Here is a 9,051-nt window from a genome sequence, read left to right as displayed (position 1 = left end):
GGAAAAAAATCATAGTAGAAAATAATCGAACAATACAAAATATACAGATATGAACTTTGTCTTTGCATCATTACATTTTTTTTTTAAAAAATAGAGTTCCATCAGATTAAGAATAAAATCATTTTATTCTCTTCTCATAAATAATTAAAATATACAGTTACCATAAGCACAATAAAAAAGAGATATATTTATTAAACATTATGTACAAAATTTATACATAATATTCAAGCACACTCAAAGCGTAATAGCAACTTAGCAAGCCATGGTAGCAAGAAAATAAAATAGAAAAACTTAAGCTGTTGATTTCATGTTGTTCTTATTTAGTCATAAAATTCTACTACTTCTGAACATGTACAGTACACGCCATAAAGAAAGAGACAAATGTGCTATCTGATTTTAATTAATAGATTGGGCCTAATTAACTAAAAGACACTAAATATTAACAAGTCCAACATATATAAAGCCCAATAGCAAACAACCTCCAAATTTCAGCCCTAATCCTACCTAGTTAGTAAGAGGCTAATTAGTAATTAGTGAAGCATGATGGATTTAGTTGTATTATGATGGAACAGAAGTGAGTTTGATGGCATGGAATGTGTACACAAAGAGAATGCTATCGAAGTAAACCGAGTGCTGGTGCTGTGTAGTGCAACAATATAGTTAAAGGAAACAAGACAGCTTTGTTGGGCAAAAAAGGTTAACAAAAATCAGAACCATGAGTGCAGTGAAACTTTTAAAGTTGTGGTCTCAAGAATTGCAACACAAGATTCAATATTACAGCTCCATATATATTACAGAAAACATATAGACCTTAATTAAGTAACTTTTTTTTTTTTCTTGATACAGAGAGAGATCTTTATTTTACTATAGAAGCTAGTACGTAGTCCTGAAAGATACGAATAGCATGTAATTACTGAGGTAATTAAGCCTCTTATTCTCACACTCTCTCGATCGTTCACCATATCATAACAAAACAAGCCAGCAGCCACATTCAATTCTAGTAGTGAATGGTATTGTTGTGGCAGCATTTATAGCTGACGAAAATCTCCATAATCCGTGGACAATCTGGGCATTTGATGGTCTCTGGTAACCTTCCTGAAACATTAGAAATTTCAAGGTATGAGCAACGGTGAGTGATGTCCACAATCTTCTGATGGTATCCTTGGAAGGATAACCCAAAGCCCTTTTTGGTCAAACTTCCTTTCCAATTCTGAAACCCTTCCACTGTATCCGTGATTGTCTTTCCATGACCACACACCACCACAGAAGACCCTTCGCTAATAAGGAGAGACCATCCAGCTTCATTCTTGTAAGAGAGCATCTTTTGCACTTCTAGAGTCACTGCATCAACTGCCTTATGAACCTTAGTCACAAACAAACTCTCAATGCCACCCCAAAAGCGCCTCATCACGCTTCTGTCTTCCTTTTCCACACAAAGCCACTCTATGGAAATATTTGCCTCCGTTATAGCGGCATCACTTGCAAGGGCACTAACATTCTTGGTGAACTGTTGGATCCACTCTTTGTCCTTGCCTCCGTACAAGAAAATGTACTTTTTCTCTTTGATCTGCTCATATAAAGTATCATAAATATTAAACTAGTATATAATGTAGAGAAAATCTAACACAACGTAAAATAATTTTATAGTATTATTTAATCCTACTTCATCATGTATGATAATTCATATACGTGATAATTTGTGAAATTACTTTATACTGTCAAGTGTAGTAAATAACCATTAAACTCATGATATATATTTATATGATATTCTAACAACTTTTGTTTTCTGTGAAATTTACTTACCCAAGTGTTTATGATGGGGTAAATATTGCCTATTACGGAGCCAACCCAGTCGGTCTCATTGTTGATTTGTTCTTGTTTGACAGTTGTGAAGGGGAAAGCTCTGGTTCCATGAGCCTGGATCAAATGGAATGCGTTTGAGTGTTGCACCTTCCCTTGAGGACTCAACACCACAACCATAGGCTTGCTTTTATAGTGCCATTCTTCCTTAATGTACTGGTACCCTGCTATGGGTCCAGAATGCTGCACCGCATACCAAGGCATCTTGCATTTAAAATCCTCAAATTTGTTGTCGTACTCAACGGTCCATTCCTCCACAATGGGAATCCATACAATCTCATACTGATCACTAGTTTTAATTGAATCATAAACTGTTTGGAATACTGAAATCTCTTCCTCCGTAATGTCTAGGGAAGAAATCAACAAGTAAACATGCTTCCTTTTCAGCACAGTGATGTCGACCTACGTAGCAAGCAACAACTGAATCAGGATTAAAAATTACAGATGCTTGAAATGAATGATACTTGAAAGCATCGAATTTCACAGACACGGGAATAGGGATAATCTTTTTTCAAATTTCTCACGTACAACACTTATTTTTCCTTACTTATTTTACAATACTTGTTTTTATCTCACTCTTCTCTTCTCTTTCTTTATTGTAGAAATTGTTGTGAAAATCTGAACTGAGAATAATATTTTTTTTTGGATCATGCAGCAAATGTATTACATTAAGAAGGGTACCAGTGATACCATAACACCAACTACAAAGTCAGCCATCATTGCCAAGGGCCATGACCCAATTAAGGTTAGATAATATTTATACCCAATAAGTGGATACAAATACTTACTAACCCAGGAAAGATGACACAAAACAAACATATACATGAGATAACCATTTAACCCCATTATACAACTTGAAGCTTGATTAATTCTTTTAGATCCCATCTTATATTTCTGTATAGTTAAATTAATCTTTCTTCAATCTTCAGTAGATTCTTTTAGATCACTATCTTATATTTATAGTTATCATCAGATTTATTATTAAATTGTATTCAAATGAGCTATCCTTTTTCAAATGCTCGTCGACATCCAATAATTATTTTGAAAAATGTTTGATAAATATCACATGGTTTTTAAAAATGAACAAAAATATGTATATAGAATTCATGATGTGATAGTAATAAAGAAAATTAAAAGATATTGATGGAGTATTTAAAAATAAAATTTAAATAAAGAGTACTTCATATATCATTACTCAATTATTTTTTTTAACTTGACTTTTTGGGTTGATTCGAGGGTGAGTGAGATGAATATCAAACAAATAACTTTCGTCAAACTTGTCATTTTTTTTATAAAAAAAACAAACAAATTACATTATTATTAATATTTTTAAAAACAATTTTTTTAATTAAAATAAGATTAAATATGTTAGTACTCTCTTATATATACTTAAATTTTATTTTTGATCTCTCATTAAAATTTTGTTCGTTTTTATTTTTTTATATTTGAAATTTTTTGTTTTTAATTCTCGTTGTTAGAATTTTTCTATTAGCTAGTGATGATGTTGTTGTTAACTTTTTTTTAAAATATCATTTGTGACGCTTAAAAAATAATCAATATTCATTTCGAAATTATAATTATAATTTTTGGCAGCTGTAAAAGAATCAATTAAAGTAAAGATAAAAACACAAAATCACGAAGCATCTGTAACCCAGAAAACATCAATCAAACACAAAATTACTCAACGTGAAAACATCCAATCAACCATCAACACTCTTCCGTGCTTTGCGAAATCCTTCCGTCTTCTCAACGATTAGCACCTCCAGGGTCGCATTCCATAACAAGGTGGTTGGGGTTGGGGCAGTGCCTATTTGGTGAAGGTGGCAAAGAGGGTAGTGTTGGGGTTAGAGCGGTGCAGATCCAATGAAGCCGCTAGAAGACGATGTCATGTGGCGCATGGATGTGCTGCGTGAGGAGGAAGGAGCATTGGCTGAAGCCGACGAGGTAGGTGTGGTGTTTCGTTACAAAGGGGATGGGAGTAGTGAACTCGTGAGGGGTGAGGTGGTGGCTGTTGTCAGAGTCTGACTTCGATGTGGAGGCCAAGCTATCGACTTTCTCCATCATAGGGACGAGAGTGTCCGTGTGTGGTTTGAGGAACTAACAGAGGATCAATGCGAAGGTGTGGCATAAGTCATGTTTATTTTTTATGCATTAACATTATATTCATTTTAGTTCTAGGTTTTCGACACCCCCTCCCTCCACTTTATCTGGTGTTTTATTTCTAAAGCCTAGAATATGAGTAGGATATTGACCAACCAAACCAGAAAATTCACACTCATTTTCTCTCCGAAGAGAACAAATTTCGAACATGAAAGTAGGATTTTAACAGGGAATCACAAACCATGGTCTTAGTAGCACCACAATAAAGTGGCTGAGGAACATCCTTGTTGAAAATCAGAATCTTAAACACCTCCATTATTTCAGTGGGAGTTTGGAAAAGCTTCCTCAGCTTGCGATAATATTCTGCCGCATCTGAAATAACAGAAACAAATCCTTTAATTAATTAGAATCTCATTCACTGCTCGGTGCCTTTTATTCCATGAAATCATAGCTTTGAAGTTTGAATCAAAAGCATATTTGCTTTAAGGAGAAAAAAACATGATGACAGAATTAATAATTAAAGGCATGCAAAGGCAATTATTTCAATTGCTGACCTATCTGTTGTCTGCAAAGAGTGATCTGCTTCTTGAGTTTGCTGAGTATGATGTTGATCTTTTGTCCATAGTGAGACAGTTCTTGTTTTTGCTCTCTTAAATAATCAATAAAATTATACATTTTAAGATTTTCATTGCAATAAAGTAATTAGGTTTTATTATATACGATAGTATGAAATGTACGTACGTAACATACGATTCAGTGGTGAGACAATCAATCCGAGTGGTTAAGGAAACAATAGTGATGATCGCCCAGTAAACATCAACAGAGATTTGCTCTATTGCAACCCCCAAATCATTAGTAAGCTTCTCCAACTCAAAGATAATTAACTTCAATGACTTGCAACGTTGCTTTCACCAAATCGTTAACCTCAACGATGGCTTGGCGATACTTTTGAAGTGCTGCTTGCCTTGTGAGCACTGGCACTCTCTTCAGAATAGCCACAGATTTTGCAAGAGGGTCTGATTGTTGGTACTGTGCTAGCAGCCAAAACTCGCTATATTCGAGTGCAAAAGCTGCCAGTGTCAGCACTGCCTTTGCATTCCACTCATAGTTTTTGAGATTGTTCAGTATGGCCAGTGTAGTTTTGTGAGCAATTACATCACTTGGAGGTTTGCATGACATCTGCCGCCACAACTCACAATGTTATATATATATGTTCTTGAGCCATATTAATCATAAATATAATGTTTTGATGAATTTAATTAAATAGCACAATTTTTTTTATTATACTAACTCCCCGGTATTATATATAAAAAACAATGATTTAATTCATCCAAACCAATAAAAACAATTAAAATAATTTAATTTGTCATAAATTTTAATTTTATGTTAAGATTAGTTGTGACATTAAATGATTTAAGATATGATTATTTTTCAAAAAATACATCACTTTCATGGGAAGAAGAGAGTAATCAATAAGAGTAAAAAAGAAATTTAATAATAAAATAATTATATCTTTTTTTTAGAAAATATTTTCTACCAAGAAAATATTTTCTTTTTGTTTCTGTTAGTTTCTGTGCATTACCTCAAAAGAAATCTGCTTCAGGGTACAAAGTGGGGAATCGAATTGGGGGATCTTGTCATCTGTGTGCTCCAAGCTTGCATGGGATCCCTGTAAAGAATTATTTAAAGTAAATGCATGAATATTTGAAGGGTACGTAAATATGAAGCAAAAACGTGGAGGGAAAGAAGTAAGTTAAAAAGGTTGTATATATACCTGCACAAAATTGTCAACAATGTGGGTTGAACGTCTAAGAGTGTTCTCAACAAGGGTGAAAAGAGAGTCCACATCAAATTTTGTGTCACTGCCGACATGGTTTGAGTAAATTTCCTCCAAAATCTGATCATCAGTCATGGTTAGTGGGTTTTGCTCATTCTCAGCATCTTGGAGGAGACACTTGGTAGACGACATTATTATGCTCATTTCTCGAATTAAGGTTTTGGATGCAAAAGAAAAGATATTCTTGGTGCTTACTGCTGTGCCAAGATTTCCCAAGTTCTGTCCTATTTATAACGTGAAAAAGTGGTTGAAGATTGTAAGCGTATCTTATCATTGTTCTAAAGGTTGTTGGTATTTGATAAGCATGCTATTACTTATTGACCAACACTCCAAAAGCCTCCTTATAAATTATATTTTAACGTTTCAATATATTTTTTTTTCTACCTGTACCTTAATTATAATAACATATATATTTCATATATATAACGAGAAATATCATAATTAATATATGACTATTCAATTGATTAAAAAGTGTATGTAAATTGTTAAAAAAATTTATACCTCAATCAGATTTGAATGATAAAAGAAAGATTTCCTTAAAAAAAGACTTCCTTTAAAAAAAAACAAAGACTTAATTTACAACTACACGGTAGTATTAACTATTATATTATTATTCTATGCTGTCGGTAATCATATTATTACTTAATTGACCAAAATTCCAAAAGTCTTCTTAGAAATATATTTTAAAGTCTTTTTTTTCCCTTTATCTTTCTATATGGCTATATGTACATTAGTTATAATAAGGGAAATGATAATGGGAATTCTAAGGTAACTAGTATTAGGGGTGTTTAAATTTAAATTTATCTAAAATAAAACTCAAATTATGCTTTTTAAGATCGAGAATCAAATCAAACTAATATTTTTAAAATTCAATTGAATTAATTTATGATTGAAAACCATCCAGTTTGGTTTGATTTGTCGTTGCTGTCTACATGTCTACAGAATCTAACCAAACTGAACCAAAACATAGTTAATATAATGCCAATATTATTAATTTAATATTTGTAAAAAAAAAGGCTATATTTCAAGTGATAATCGTCTATTTTTCTTTTATCTATTTCATGGCATTTTCATAGTGATGCTTTTATAATTTTTACAAAAAAATAAATTTATTCAACTAAATAAATCTTAATTAATTAACTCTAGTTAAGATTGAGTACCAGAAAATATCATGCATGATATTGATGAACTTTTGGTTTTTTTATTATAATATCTTTTAGTTATATTTTGGCTATGTTCAGCAAAACAGTTAAATTCATTTTTAGTTTTTTTATTAGTTGAAAGAATTGGTTAATGGTTTGATAAATACTTTTTTTAATAGTTTCTTAATAGATTTTAATATTTTTTAAAATATTACTTGAAGTAATATTTTTTAAAATATTAACTTCTAGCTTTTATATTTATTTTTATTTTTATCATCAATATATTTATCCATTTCTTTATTATCCTTTTTAAATAAAGCATGATTTTATTATCAGTTATTTCATGCTTTTTTAACTATTTCAATGACTAATCTTACATATACTCATAATTTAATAAGTTAATTTTTTATCTTCTAATTAACTTTTTAACTTTTTAACTTTTCATCTTTTAGCTAATCTTTTAGTTAAATTTGTCGTCTGTATAATGGTTAGATCCAATCTGGCTATTAAGTACTTAAATTGGTCAAACTTACTAAAAATTATAAATTTCATAGATATCATTTCTTATATAATAATTCTCTATCTCCTCATTTATAAAATTATTAGTAGTTTTTTCTGTCATTTTCTCCGATTAAATTTTTGTCTTTCCATACATGCCACGTATTAATATAAGAGAAATGTTAGCAATAATTTTTTTAAAAAACATATTTGACTGGAGTATCAGAAAAAAATTATTAAAAATTACAAATTTTATATCTCTTTTTTTTAATGTCTCTCTCTTGATTTGTATAATCATTAATAAATTTTAATTAATAAAAATATATATTTATAAAAGATGTTAGTATCAGTACTCCTCTTGTTATAACAAAGAATATATAAAAAATGAGACTTGTAAAATGGAAAAGTGGAAAAACTTGAAACTCTAAAAAAAAAAAAAAAATCTAAGAAGACTTTTTGTTGAATAAAAAATGATGTGGTCATCAGCAGCCACGTAAAGAAAAAAAAATGTGAGTTGCGTTGGATCTTTTCCAATACTATACGTCATATATTATTATAATAAAAAATATAATAATATATTATTAGTATGAGTAAATCTAATTTCAATTTTCTTAAATATGATTTCAATTTTGAGTATTATAAATAAAAAAATATAATATTAAATCTTCTAAGAGAGAGAATTCCATTTTAATTTTTAGGTGGTAAGTCAATAATTTTTTTGATAAATAATTAACTCTAATATTATGGTTAAAAAAATTGAGGCGAAAAAGAAAAAAATATTAAAAGGAAAAAAAGAAAAACTTAAAAAATAGTAATTTCTAGAGAGACTTTTGCACAATAATTAAAAAATGATATCATTATCAACAACCATTCGAAAAAAAAAACCTGCAACGACCACGTACAACAACTGTAAATTAAGTTTGATCTTTCCCATGATATGCCGTATGTTATTATAAATAAATGGATAATAAAAATGAAACTTTGAGTCCCCCCCCCCCCCCCAAAAAAAATGAAACTCTAAGAAGACTTTTGATCAATAACTAATAACACTATTACCAACAACCCTTAAAAAAATCAAAAGAGGTACGTATGGCATAGAATAGTTTTTAACCGCAAACTGGGATGAATAATATTCTACGTATTTATTTATTATTGAAAAAATATGTTTTTTAATTTTTATAAATATCATTACATTTAATTTTTCATGCTCTGATTTTTTTATTAATTTTAATTTTCTTAAAAAAGAAAAATGACCTCACTAATTACTCTTGTTGTATTAGGAGTTATGGCTTTGATTAAACTTAGTATTACTTTAATCGAGGACACGCTGATTGAGTTTTTAATAATGTTGTTCCTAAGTTAGATGAGAATCACATTCCTCCGTATTTTATGAAAAATGTATTTGGTTAATTATCCAGAGTTTTTTTCTCTAAAAAAACTATTGATCATTTTTTATATTCTCAAAAATATTTAAAATATATATTTGATTCATATTATTATTTTTTAAAAATATATGTTATATTATTAAAATATCCTTTTTAATTAAAAATTATTATATTTTATATGAATAACCGACTATATCATGAATTGATCCCACATAATGCTAACATATAG

The 9,051-nt window shown here is 30.0% G+C and overlaps 1 pseudogene; it reads right to left on the bottom strand.

Moving 5' to 3' along the window:
• Positions 1-697: 697 nt before the first annotated feature.
• LOC114370627 lies at positions 698-6,006 on the bottom strand (annotated as a pseudogene).
• Between the last annotated feature and the right edge of the window lie 3,045 nt (positions 6,007-9,051).

This window comes from Glycine soja, chromosome 10 (assembly GCF_004193775.1).
Source record: "Glycine soja cultivar W05 chromosome 10, ASM419377v2, whole genome shotgun sequence".
Lineage (NCBI taxonomy): Eukaryota > Viridiplantae > Streptophyta > Magnoliopsida > Fabales > Fabaceae > Glycine > Glycine soja.
Note: the sequence above shows the minus strand (reverse complement) of the source record. Positions and strands in the feature narration are given on the sequence as shown.